A 15,018-nucleotide genomic window follows, 5' to 3' on the forward strand; every position below is an offset into this window, starting at 1 on the left:
ACTGGGACATATTTGAACACCAGGACCTAGAAACTTTCACAGGATCAGTACTGGACTACATTAACTTCTGTACTGCAAATGTGACTGTGGACAAAAGCATTCGGGTTTTCCCAAACCAAAAACCCTGGATGACCAGCGAGGTCCGCTCACTCCTCAAAGCCCGCGATGCCGCCTTCAGGTCAGGTGACAGAGGTCTGTACAGGGCTGCTCGAGCTGACCTGAAAAGGGGGATTAAAAAAGCCAAGTCAGACCACAAAAGAAACATCAAGTCCCACCTGTCCAGCAACAACACACGGGAGGTGTGGCAGGGAAGAGGCAGCACTGTGAAAACAGAAAACCTGAGTGTGCAGCTGGCAGAGGAAATAAACAGCTTCTTCGCCCGCTTTGAAACACCACAACAGCAGCACTCATCTGCTTCGGCCCTGCTCCCATCCTCATCCTCACCTGGTTCCTGCACCGCTCCACTCACTGTAATGGAGCACGATGTCAGATGTGTGCTCCTAGCAGTGAACCCCAGGAAGGTGGCCGGTCCAGACGGAGTACCTGGTAAGGTACTAAGAGCATGTGCCCACTAGCTCACCCTCATCTTCACCAGACTCTTCAACCTCTCACTGGATCAGGCAGTCATCCCATCCTGTCTAAAATCAGCCACAATCATCCCAGTGCTGAAGAAGTCTCCCATCTCCAGCCTGAATGATTACCGCCCTGTGGCCCTCACGCCGGTAATCATGAAATGCTTTGAGAGCCTAGTCCTTCAGCACATCAAGGATTACCTCCCCCCAGAATTCGACCCCCACCAGTTTGCATACCGCGCAAACAGATCCACAGAAGACGCCATCGCCACAGCCCTCCACGCTGTGCTGAGTCACCTAGAGCAGCGGCAGATCTATGTCCGAATGCTCTTCATGGACTACAGCTCAGCCTTTAATACAATCATCCCGGACATCCTCATCACCAAACTGGTCACTCTTGGCCTCCCTCCTCTCACATGTGCCTGGATAACGGACTTTCTCACAAACCGTCCCCAGACGGTTTGTGTGCTGAGCCCCCTCCTGTATTCTCTGTACACTCACGACTGCAGTTCGACCACAACAACACTCTCATCATCAAGTTTGCTGATGACACCACGGTAGTCGGACTCATCTCAAAGGGAGATGAGGCAGCCTACAGAGAGGAAGTCCTGAAGCTGGCAGCCTGGTGTTCAGAAAACAACCTGGCACTAAACACTAAGAAAACCAAAGAGCTCATTGTCGACTTCAGGAGACACAGCTGACTTAGCCTCCCTTTACATCAACAGGGAGTGTGTGGAGAGGGTCCACACCTTCCGGTTCCTTGGTGTCCTCATCTCTGCTGACATCTCCTGGACAGACAACAGCTCAGCGGTGGTCAAGAAGGCCCAACAGCGGCTGCACTTCCTGAGAGTCCTCAGGAAGTACAAGGTGAACTCCAACCTGCTGCTGACCTTCTACCGCTCGTCCATTGAGAGCCTGCTAACCTACTGTATCACAGTATGGTACGGCAGCTGCACTAAGGCGGATAGAGCAAGGCTTCAGAGTGTGGTCAAGACAGCACAAAAGATCATCGGCTGCCCTCTCCCCTCCCTGATGGACATTTATTCCTCCCGCTGCCTCAGCAGAGCAGCAAACATCATCAAGGACAGCTCCCACCCTGGTTTCAACATGTTCAGCCTGCTTCCCTCGGGGAAGCGCTACAGGTGCATCAGCACAAAACCCCAGAGACTCAAAAACAGTTTCTCCCCTAAAGCCATAACCACCCTGAACTCACACATGCACCGGTAACACAGCCCCCCCTCCCCAATTTTTTTCTTCCCATTTCCTCTATGAACCACCACTGTGCAATACCAAATTCTATGTGCAATAACCCAACTGTATATACACAACACTATTTATTACTTATTACTTTTTTAAAACCGGCTTGTCAGGGTCCTGGGTCTGAGCGACCCAGGATCTCTGACCAGCTATGGCCTTATACAATACAAATAATATAACATATGTATTTTTGGTGTTGCTGCCACTACTGTTTGTGTGTGTATATATATATATGTGTTTGGCTGTAAGAAGATGTCAAGCACCTGCAGGCCTGGTGGGTGTGGCCCTGCTGGCGGCCTGGCCACACCCGAAGCCACACACCTGCTGCTGATCAGGGCTCGTCGGGGGAGCTACTTAGGAGAGTCTTGGAGCTCCCACCGACGCGGGATCATTGCGTTAGACTCCACGTTAGTTTTCCAGTTTAGTTAGTGTGTGTGTATGCCCGCGGTTGTATGTGTCCTGACGGCTGCCTCTATTTGTGTCCCCAGGAGAAGTGTGGAGCGCCAGACAGCAGCCAGCACGCGGAGTGCTGAGACACGGGAGCGGAGAGCACTGAGACACGACACGGGAGTCAGGGGAAGTCACAGGGGATTTATTGTCATTATTCCATTCACTGTAAATAAAGAGCACCGTTTGCATCGCAGAGTACCGCGACTGGGTCCTCCTTTCCCCACATCCCCACGGTCTGCCAAGCCAGACCGTGACACGGCTTGTATATTTGCACATTTTATATATATATATATATATATATATATATATATATATTTTTTTTCCCTCTGTTAATACTGTCCATATGTAAATAGTGCTGCAAAACTGTGCCCCCTCCCCCCAGCATGTTTGCACTGAGTAGGAGATGCTCTGTATCTCATTGTACAACCGTATAGTGACAATAAAGGCATTCTATTCTACTCTATTCTAATAATATTCAGCATTGCTATCAATACGTTTTTCAAAAAATGCCTCTCTGTGCAAAATGGGTTTAAAAACATAAACAACTGTAGGATACTGTTTGTCCGTGGTTTGGACAGGGGGGACAAATTGTGGCAGGATCAGCCTGATATTATTTGCATCCCACTGTAACTTTACTGTATAAAGAGCTAACATCTCCAAAATGTCAGGAGTAGTTAGTCACGAAGTAAGAAGTGTTTGTGAACTAAAAATCCAGAGTGTGGGATACTGTTTGTCCAAACTGTTTGAAACAAATTCTGTTGGGCAGACCTACCTTGGCACTTGTGCAGGTGAAGCAAAAGGCAAGATATGCTTTGTCATATTTTCTACTTGGAAGGAAGTTGGTTTGGAAACATATAAGGCGATGCTTCATCTTCTGCTTTGCGTTTGTGTGGGAGCCCCATCAAAAACCTGTCCATTATGCTAGCAGGGTCCAGGCGTTCTTATTTTTTCTTTTTTTATTCATACCGTGCCAAGCCGAAGAAGGAGTCCTACCGGGCTTAGTTAGCCTGTGGGACTCCGGAGGCAGCTGATAGGTACCGACAGGCCAAGCGGAATGCGGCGCGGGCGGTGGCGGAAGCAAAAACTCAGGTGTGGGAGGAGTTCGGAGAGGCCATGGAAAAAGATTTTCGGACGGATTCTGGCAAAACCGGCAGGCGACTCAGGAGGGGAAAGTGGTGCTCTACCTGCACTGTGTATAGTGCGGGTGGAGTGCTGCTGACTTCGACTGAGAAAATCATCAGGCGGTGGAAGGAATACTTCAAGGACCTCCTCAATCCCACTGGCACGTCTTCCGTGGCGGAAGCAAAGTCTGGGGACGAAGGGGATGACCCGCCAATTTCTGGGGGCGAGGTCACTGAGGCAGTTAAACAACTCCTTGGTGGCAGAGCCCCTGGGGTGGACGAGGTCTGCCCCGAGTTCATGAAGGCTCTGGATGTTGTAGGGCTGTCTTGGTTTACACGTCTCTGCAATGTTGCGTGGAGATCAGGGGCAGTACCCCTGGACTGGCAGACTGGGGTGGTGGTCCCCATCTTTAAGAAAGGGGACCGGAGGGTGTGTTCCAACTACAGGGGAATCACACTCCTCAGCCTCCCTGGGAAAGTCTATGTATGCCAGGGTGCTGGAGAGGAGAGTTCGTCCGTGAGTCGAACCTCGGATACAGGAGGAACAATGCGGTTTTCGTCCTGGTTGTGGAACACTGGACCAGCTCTTTATCCTCTTGAGGATACTCGAGGGCGCATGGGAGTTTGCCCAACCAGTCTACATGTGTTTTGTGGACTTGGAGAAGGCAGTCGACCGTGCCCCTCAGGGGGTCCTGTGGGGAGTGCTCCAGGAGTATGGGGTGTCTGGCCCATTGCTACCGGCCATTCAGTCCTTATTCGACTGTTGCAGAGCTTGGTCAGCATAGCCGGCAATAAGTCGGACTCGTACCTGGTGGGTGATGGGCTCCGCCAGGGCTGCCTTTTGTCACCGATTCTGTTCATAATTTTTATGGACAGAATTTCTAGGTGTAGCCAAGTGGCGGAAGGCTTTCACTTCGGTGGTCTCAGGATCTCATCTCTGCTTTTCGCAGATGATGTGGTCCTGTTGGCTTCATAAGGTGATGGGCTCCAGCTCGCCTTGGAACGGTTCGAAGCCGAGTGTTAAGCGGTGGGAATGAGAATCAGCCTCTCCAAATCTGAGGTCATGGTCCTCAGCCGGAAAAGGGTGGAGTGCCCACTCCGGGTCAGGGACGAGACCCTGCCCCAAGTGGAGGACTCTAAGTATCTCAGGGTCTTGAGAGAAAGGAGCGGGAGATCGACAGACGAATTGGTGAAGCGGCTGCAGTGATGCGGAATCCCCTTAAACCCCTACGATGTAACTACAGCCCAGCCCATGCAGCAGTATATTAATGACTAACCTTGTATTGTGGATGGATTATCTTGGTGGTTCTCCTGACTGACATTTGATCAGTTTACAGCATCCTGCCATGCGATTCGATTTGCCCCTAACCATTGGGAACCCACACATTAACTTTTATCGAGTGGAAAAAAGTCCTCCGTTCGTTAGCGTTCGTCCTCCAGCTTAACTGTTTATGTTATGCTAACATAGCTATGTCACGCTAGCAATCACATCGCACATCATTATATACCAGCTAGCCCAACTTCAGTAACCCTACAAACGTCACTGCTGTTTACTTTCCTGTCTTCATTTATGTTGGAAGTGATAGCAGAGCTGTCCGTTTTCATTTGTTTCATAAATCTCTCAGTCAGAACGTGGTATATTATATACCACTAACTTCTAACTCCGTTAAATATCATAAATTCTGTTTTCATGGATGCCTTGATGTTAAACTTAATTGTTACACCTGGTAGAGCAGCCACACTGATCATTTTATTACAGATGAAAGAATTTCGACGGTTTTTCAACTCTCAATAACGCTGCAGAGATCATTTGACTTTGGGACCTGCAGCGGAGGTTGGGGCCAGACACGGGCAATGAAGTCAGATTTAACGACCGGATACTATGCCAGCTACTTGGTTATGCCATTCCATGTATGTCCTGCCTGCTAGCATCTTGCACCCTGCTGTTATGTGCTGGATTGTCTCAGGGGCATCTTTACACAGCCGCCTTGTGGGGTCTTACCTGATGTGATCGAACCCAGCCTCTATGCTGCCATGATTAGTGCCTCTGTGCTATATTTCAGTCCAGCTTTGTCCAGCCTGATAGGACTTCTGGATGTCCGCCACTTCCTCTATCCGCCAGTGGTAGGGGCCTATCCTTTCATGATGGTTTCTCCTCTTCCTCGTCTTTCTTGGGTTTCTGCTGCCTGAGGTATTTACTGAGCATGCGGTGCTCAGTGAATATATATATATATATATATATATATATATATATATACATATATATATATATATATATGTATATATATATGTGTATGTATGTATATATATATGTATATATATTTAGTAAGTACACTCATATAATCCTTTTGAACTTGCCACAGCTATCCTAAAGCAACTGCCTATTCGCCTTATAACTCGGTTAAAACATATTCTGGTTTAGTAGGGTAAAAGGTTGTATTCAGGTTATATTTGCATAGTCACTTTCAATTATATTCAACTATTGTGGCCTAATAGGACCACTACAGCAGCACCTGTAAGTTAAGTGTGGAGCAGCAGGGAAGCCGAGAGTGTTCCACAAAAGGAAACAAGAGGCCCGTAGGACCAGTGTTTCCCTATGCAAATGCTGTAGTCCTGGAGGGAACCCCGCCGCTGGAGATTAACTAATCAAGGCACTGGCAGAAAGAGCTGATGTGGGAGGAAAAGTCTTTTTTGATTAGGAGGCTTCCTAACTGAGATAACTCACCTGGAAGAATCCCAGTGGCAGTCATGACAAGGCCTGGTGAAAGAAATACTAAAAAAGACAAGTTTAGAGTTTCTTTTGCCTGTGTCTTGTAGAAAAAATAGGGTTATGTCTTTTGTCCTTAGGACACTTATTGGCCTTTTCTAAATCTTTATGACTTTTCCCTTATCTCTTTACTCTGATGTGTGCCAGCAAGTCAAAAAATATATCCAAAAACGACTGAAAAAGAAATAGACATATTTTAGCTATTTTCCAGATATAGAGAAGATAGCTCCCCCACTGATCTCACTTCCGTCTTGTGCTTTGTGATCTAGCTTATTTGTTAATGTTATTTTAATGGCACTTTCTCCAAGTGTGCAGGTACTAGTGATGTGTCGGTCGCGGATGAAACGGCTCTTAGTGCCAGCTCTTTGAAGTGAACAACGTGAGGGGAGCCGTGTTTTTGTTTTGTTTTTTTCTCTCACCCTCTCTCGCACTTTTATGCTTCACTCCGCACTGAGCTTTGTGCTTGCCTGTGCTAAGCAGTGGGCAGTGTTAAGCTTTTGTTACCTAGTGGCTACACAAGCCAGGAAGTACCAACGACCGGATTTGGTGTGTGGTAGTAACAGGTAAATGAACTTTTAAAAAAAAAAATTATTTGCATATACACGTATGCTTTCAATTGTGTAATTTAAGTGATCTAGGTAGCTCTGTTTTGGAAGTTCAGTTAATGCTAGCAATGTGTTTTGGGGTTTGTACATGTTTTGGAGTTTGTATGTGCTTTGTCTCTAGGGGCCACCATATATATTTATATATAAACATATATAAATAAAACCAAGTTTTTTTACATTAGTAATTCCTTTTGTGCATAATTTTATATTGTTGTTGATAATAAATTAATTAAAGCAACAAAACAACCTGAAGAGCCAGTTGGGAGCCGAAAGAGCCGGCTCTTTTTAGAGAATTCCCATCACTAGCAGGTACTATGACAGTAACGACTTAATAAACAGTTGAAATTAAAATAATGCACTAGGGCTAGGACAGCAAGTAACTGAAATAACTGAATTACAAAAAAAATCTTTAGATTCATTGTCCGTTTACATTTATAACTGTATAATTATGTTAGTAAACAAGCAGCATACTTATTGGTACAAATGAACCATAATGCACCTCACTATCAAGGAAATACAAATACATTCCTTTGCATTCAGATTTGCCACTGAGTGTGGATTAGTTCCTGCACTAGCTCTTTACCTGTAGATTTTGTAGTGTTTTCATTTGATCTAATTAACACTGGCAATAAAAAAAAACCCTCTGTGAGGTTCCTTTAGGTGCTTCACGGAGACTTTGTATGCTATTATACTGTGTTACATTGCATCTGTATCTGTATCTTCCCTCATGTGTACGGGAATGAAGGACAGAAAGGACTGGGTAAATCTAAAATCAAAAACACGAAGAATCAAATAAAGAACAAGAGTGAGTAGCTGTTTAACTATGAGCCTGATCATTACTGCAACACTAGCAAATGGTACGATCTGGCAAAGAACAGGAGAACAGGCTGGTGTTAAAGAGCAGGAGTTAAGCAGAGATTAGTTGCAGATATATCAGCTGGTAGTGCATGGGAACAGAAAGACATGCAAAAATTAACCAGGGTAGGGTGGGGAATTGTATCACCTTCATTTTAACACTCAAACCCTGCAATAGCTGTGACGGTATTTCAGTTTAGACCAAATCTGCGTACCAGCTGACAGACCAGCAGGATTTGTCAAGCTGCTAAAAATATACTACACTATACTTATGCATTTAATCTTCTCTGAATGTGCACATCCTCTTTAGCTGTGCTTAAACAATTGTTTGTGAATTTTATACAAAGCATTAACACAAGATTCAAGACTATGGAGTAATGTGTTTGTGTCCACAGGTGTGCAAGAAAATTAGATACTCAGGCTGTTATTTTCTTCATTCTGTTCTCCACATCTATTATAATTGTGTAATCAGAAGAGCTCACCATGTAACTATCTGTGCAGATGAATAGAACTGTAGTGGAGATATAGCTCCAGTGGAAAAATAATATGAGAAAAATAATGTGACCTGGTGTGTTTGAAAAGTCTGAACATACACTGAAAAATATATATGCTTTCCGTATATGGGGCGAAAGCCATTTTTGCCACCAGAAAATGGACTGAGTGTGAGCAGACATGTATCAGAGCATGAGTTCTTGCCTACAATCTCTCAACCAGTTTGCATAAAACCTGTCCAAGGGCAAAATTGTTCTTTCAGCATTTTAATACTGAGAGCACTTGATACGGTTTATAAAAAAATGAACAGCATTTAATTAAGTATTGCAGTCATTCTCATCAGTTCATCAAGAAATGTTGCTGAGGATAGTGCAAGGATAACATGTAGGTGTTTTATTTAATTTTGCTTTTGTCCTTAAATATATTGGTGCACCTCAATTTAGATATTTTATCGTAACTAAATTCAAAAAGACAAAGAGGTTTGTTGGTTAAAGCACATTCAGTGTCTAATTTGCAGCACTGGAAAACAGATGTGAATGGAAACTTCTGGTCAGGAGTCAGGATCTTTTCCCTTAACATTTCCCATCACACCTTAAGAAATTCTTTTAAAGTAAGGTAGAACATAGGTACAGGCTTACCTACTTTAGAAATATATTCATTGTGTAAAGGTGTTTTGAAAAGGCTTATCAAAGTGATCATTGCCAAATGTCTTTTATACTTTAAAAATGCTTCTATTTGGCATTGAAGTGAACAAGCCCCAAATCTTTGATGTTCTGTTTTATGAGCTGTTCAATATTTGTATTTATTTTTATATATGCTTCAGAACTACCTTATTACTATGGAAGTGAAATTAGGAGCAGTTGCTAAATATCTACAATATAACCTCAATAGCAAACTTCAATTGAAGGTTTTTTTCTTCATTTTTTTGTTACTATTGCTGTGCTATTCATAATTTTAATGTCTTTTTATTGTTGTACACTATCGAAAATTCTAAAAGAAAACAATGAAGTGAGACCATTGAATAAGCAAGTGTGTTGAAACTTTTGACTCATATAAGGCTTGTATAATGTATTCATGCATACTGTATATGGTACAAATCTTGTGGAAACATGCAAATCCAAGTTTTATATTTGAATAAAATAAATGATAGAATTGCAAGCACAACCACTACAGAAAAGCCATTGTTGGTTACATTACCTTAAATTATTATATTTCAAAAATAAGAATAAATGGTCCTGCAAAGATTTTCAAAACATATTTAAATAAATAAACAAAAGGACATTACTAAGAGAAATCTGCATGTTTAATTTCTGAAAAAAAGCCCAGTAGATTTGAATTATTTATTACATATAAAGAGATCGCACTCTCATGCTAGGGATAGTATATAATTATCTTCTAGACTATTTTGTTTCAATTAGTTTTTCTTTATACCTTTTTTTTATTCACAAGCCAAAATAACTTCAAAAACCAGTCCAAGGTGCATTGGACGCACAAAGTTTTTTCTTTCCACAGAGACTAGAGATGTCCTTTTCCACAGCTAAATCCATTTTTATGAGGTGTGCAGTGGGAATCTGTATTGTGATGCAACAGCAGGCTAGCGAAAACAATGCAGCCAATTGTCATCATCCTGCTTGTCCCATGCGAGTGTATTCATTCTTCAGTCCAGACTTATCACATCTCTCCTCTGCTGGTGGCCCCTGGGCCTAGAGCCACTGGAGCTTATAGGCCTGCAGTCTTAGTGCACCTGATTCCTCTTCATGCCCCTGAAGAACAGAGTCCTCCATTTGTCATTGGTAAACATGCAGAAGAGCTGGTGTGTGCTTCACATGAGGGAGGGGGAGAAACAAAGAGGATACAAATATCAGCACATTTCTATTTTCACATAAGCAGACACACCTCTCCCAAGCGGTACCATTGGTTTTAATTCCACTTCCCGAGTTTGTTAAAGGACAGAGTCGTGTGTTTTATTCAGTGTTGGGACTAACGCGTTATTAAGTAACGCGTTACAGTAACTACGTTATTATTGTGGTAACGAGCACGGTAACTAGTTATTATGCCAAAACCAGGAACGCGTTACTCGTTACTGGGATTTAGATAGGCTCGTTACTCGTTACTTCGTGTGGTGGATATCGCGGAGCTTCCACAGATTCAATAACATTAGCAAGTGGTGAAAGCCAGCAGGTGGATGAAGGAAAAGGGAGGCAAGAGGAGAGACCCGAAGCGGCCGCCGGTCCGAGAGTGTCAGGTGAACTGAACTTCAGGTAAGAAGTTATGACCTGCAGTCTATCTGGGTCAGATATAAACCAAGTTTAGGTGGAGTTTATTTTCGGTATGCTGACATTTTCGTACTGCGTGCTAGCTAGCATGACGGAGTTTCTATACAGCTGGGTGGGTGCTATGTTGCTGATGTTGAACTTTATTTTGTTCATACGGTTAATTATTAGAGTTGCCAACCGTCCAGTAAAAAACAGAATCGTCTGGTATTCAGATAAAATATTACGCGTTTCGTATTGAGGTGAAAAGGAACACAGTTTGTCCCGGACTTCAGCTACAATGAAAAAGACACAAAGCTGAAGCTGCACAGCTGCCTCTTCTTCTCTCATTCTCTCCTCCCCCTCTCCTGTTTCTACTTCAATCACGAAACTGATCAATGATCAGCTGATCGGCTTTTCTCTCTTGTTTGTTTATCGCTCACTTTGCGCCAGAAAGAGGAAACCGCGGGATGTCGCGTTAAACAACAGCAGCACGTTTAAGCTTGATCAGCTGTTGTTAGAATTTATTTAATATTAATTGCTAGTATCAGCTGATGTTTGTTGGAGCCACAGCTGTAAAGCTGCTGGTCATGATATTGGTTTGGTTATCTGGTGAGAGGGACACATGCAGATGAAACCAGGAGATGTCCTTACTGAGTCATCAGAGCTGAACAGCTGATGGAGAAACAGGTTTACCTTTTAGGTGACATGAATGAGTTGAAGGGAAGTTATGAACTGTTTCTGAGAGACAAATAACACCAAGATCCTTTTCTATGTAGCTGACAGCTGGTAACTGTGCAGGGGCGGGTCTAGCAAATTTTTGCCAGGGGTCCATGTAGGGCATTAACAGGGAAAGGGGGGCACAAGAAAATAGTTTTCTTTATTATTCTCATTTAAAATGTCTCGCTTTAAAAAAAATAATTATCTGAGTCTTACAACAAACAATTGATAGATTGATACATATATACCATCAGAACAGTGTACATCACTGTCACAACAGTGTTTATTTTCATTCAAAGGCTTTATGATTTTTCCTATAATGGTGGGCCGGTCTCTAGTCAAAATGCCCGGGATGATTTTTTTGTCCCAGTCCAGCTCTGTATGCAGCTCATCTGCAGTCTGGTGTTACCTACATCTTCCTATTCAGAAGGCAGAATTTCCAAGTTCTGAGTACAATCAAAAGGACCACGACTGCAGTTTTTGTGTTGGATGTAAAAAGCAGGCTAGAATCATGGCGGCGGTCAACGACGGTCCAGGCGTGGGATTTCTCTCGTGGAAATGTGCACATTATTTTTTCCTTTCTATTGGTAGGTGGCACAGTGCACTTGTGGCAAGTAAGCAAGCTAGAAGACTGGCAATCTTGCTGGGTATCCAGTTATGGAAGCAACACATTAACAAGAGAATTCTGAGTAAAACCAAAGTTACTTTCCCTAGTAACTAGTTACTTTGAAAGTAACGAGTAACTTGAAGTAACTGAGTTACTTTTTTAGAGAAGTAACTAGTAATGTAACTAAGTTACTAATTTAAAGTAACTTACCCAACACTGGATTAATTGTATCTCACTTTGAGCTTAGAAATTGAGTGACTTCTGAAAAATAACCTATCATGTAGAAAGAGGAGGCATAATATTTATGGCATGACTTTTTACAGAGTCATTAAAAATTCATTGACCAACATTATGTTACATGACCCTCATGGTACGCCAGACAATGCATTAAAAACGATTTTAAATACCCATGCTGAATGGGAATGCTGATGAATGACTTGTCTCACGCTCTGGAATGGTGACAAGGAGGAGGAGGAAGAGATAAGCAAGCTAGGTGTGGAAGAGTGAGGGAGTGATCCTGATGAAATTACAGGATGGATTGATTGATCTCCACGGATGAATGTTGCAATGGAGGAATGCAGTTAAAACTGATGCATCTAGATTAGTGTCAGAGGAGCCACTGAAGGACAATGAAAGCCATCGCCAGGAGATGTGACCTTTTCAGCATATGAAGCCCACAATGCACCAGACCACGTTTCATGGCAATAAACCAAGACTGGGGGAAATTTTGTCACTGCCAAGAGGACCAACAAACAAAAAACAAAAAGAGCATATGAGGCAGGAATAAAAATGCAGATGTTTCAATTCATATTCATTAGCATAGTTTGCCATTATGAAGTGGAAATTAATGGTTTCAAAACAACTGGTAACACAGAAAAGAAGTGTGAATCCAGTGATGCAGGCTGTGCAAAAACATGCACCCGCGCACACAGCAGGGTGATAGTTTCCATAGCTTCCCCATGCTTTCCAAGAGGCATCATATTTACATTCATGTTACAGTTTTGCACGAACAGGGATGTTTCCAGTTTTAGGCCATAATCTGGTTAATGTGACAAAAAAAATTTAATCCCCAGGGATAAAATAAGGAATCACATTAATTAAAGAGCCTTCTAAATAATGTAAAAAGAATAAAGCACAACCTACAACATACAACATCAAATTCGTTTTCACAGGAAAAGACTTCTGCTGAGGAAATAAGATTATCTGTGTTTTCACAATCATACACAGTATTGTAATAGAATACGAGGACTGTGTTTAGAATGTCTGTTTTATTTGTTGCCATTCAGATTTTACTTGGTTTCATTTGATGCATTCCTGCAGCTGAAGGTGTTTGGTTGCAAAGAATATAATGAGAATATATGAGTTACCATTCCAGATATGTTGAAAGAAAACAACTCAAAGAAAGAAACAGTAGATATGTTGACACAATACAGATACCATTCAATCTGCTCCCAAAGGCAAGTTGGGAACAGATTGCATATTGAATGAATATGTTTAAAAATGTATTTTAGTATCATCTAATCTAATTTCTTGTTGTCTAAGTACAGTCTTAAGCCACTCATCGATATAACTTGATGTGAAAAGGAACTACAGGTATTACAGTTAAACTTTGAATTTTCATCATTCATCATCATAATTATTCTAGTTTCTAATTAGCTTCTAACTTTTTTCTTTTTGTTATATTATTTTTCTCTCTCTTTCTCTCTCTCTCTCTCTCTCTCTCTCCATATATATATATATATATATATATATATATAATGTATATAGATAGATAGATATCTTAAAATGACATATTGTTAAAAATAATTCAACATTTATTTTCTGTATGAAGAACAGACATTAAAAATAATAATGTTATACACTGCTTAAAGCAACTCGACAAAAATTTAGCCTGCATGGCATTTTGGCATTAAGTTTTTCTTCATACATGTCTTGAAAATAGACCTGAGGCCTGAAGCATAAACTAGGATCTGAGGCTTAACAAACCTCGGGTTAACTCAAGGTTTTCAGGGTTTTGCTTCTGACCAAAGTTTATTCTCTAAATGTTTCTGGAGCAGATTTTGCCCCAGAAAAGAGATCCCCAGGTGTGAAATCTATTCTCCTTAAAACAGCATTACCACTAGTGAAAGAGTCTGTTGCCCTTGGTGGATTGATAGTAATCGGGTCTAAATCTTTGTCTTGCTCTGATGAGCATCATTAAGAAATACAGATTCTTAGAAGCATATTTTCTTGTTCTCTTAGCATTGATATGTGACCCTTAAATAGGATATTAGTTTGCACTTGTTAATCTTACATTATAATTTCTATGAAGGTTAACCCTGAGTTACATTTTCTTCCTAAAATGCAACAGTATTGAATACCATAAAAGGTTTTCTTGGGTAACACATGTGGGATCTAATCCCTAGTAGCCTGGAGAATGCAATATTCACCTTCTTCTATATGCTAGGGAGAGAATAATGAAGAGTGAGGTTGGAGTAAATATGCTGATTCAGTGTTTTTCACATTGCCTCCTAGTGAAAATCCTGGCCACTCCCCTTTCCTGTGCCCCTACTGTGAGTGGTCCTACACAACTGAAACAGCCAATTAGCTCCCGTGGAAGTGGTTGATAAAGGCCACAAATACAGCATGACTAATTAGGAGTTTTGGTATTATTGTATGGACATATCAGGGTACTGGATAATCATATTTGATAATTTGTTAAGTATCCCTTTTGGTGGAAATTAGTAGCTATTCAATATTATATTAATGTGAGCAAGGGAATATTATCAAAAATCTCTTAGAAGTACACTGCTTTAAACTATGTTTCTCGTAATCCTTTGATCCACTGTATCTCATCAGCTCTAAAAATAAAATGTAAAAAAAAAGCCATTGGACAGCCCTTAGCTTACAATCAAAGCAGTCCTTCTGAGAAAAGCTATATGACACAAGATAAGGACCTTTGGACTATCCAGCCTGTAGTTAATTCTTAGGGCTTACCTATCCACTGTTTGAAGCACGATATTTGACGCGCACCTGATAATCTCTCTTACCGCATTAGCCAGTGTTTTTTTTTAGAGTGCTCTCTCCACCCTCCTCTCACTTCCCTTGAACATTTCTTTGCTCATTTTCACACAGATCCCAAGGCTGATGTCTGCCACTGATAAAGCCTGATCCACAGTAATTACACAGGGTAAGGGAATTGAATCTGTCTTTGGCTCTAAACTGTGATTTCTACTGTGCCTTGTCCCCCATGCTGCGCCTTTTCTGGTGATGAGACTCATTACAATGCCTGATGCACGTCCCCTTTTGTCCTAAGCAGCACTGTAATCACACAGCCTCTT

This window comes from Oreochromis niloticus, linkage group LG1, assembly GCF_001858045.2.
Source record: "Oreochromis niloticus isolate F11D_XX linkage group LG1, O_niloticus_UMD_NMBU, whole genome shotgun sequence".
Classification (NCBI taxonomy): Eukaryota; Metazoa; Chordata; class Actinopteri; order Cichliformes; family Cichlidae; genus Oreochromis; species Oreochromis niloticus.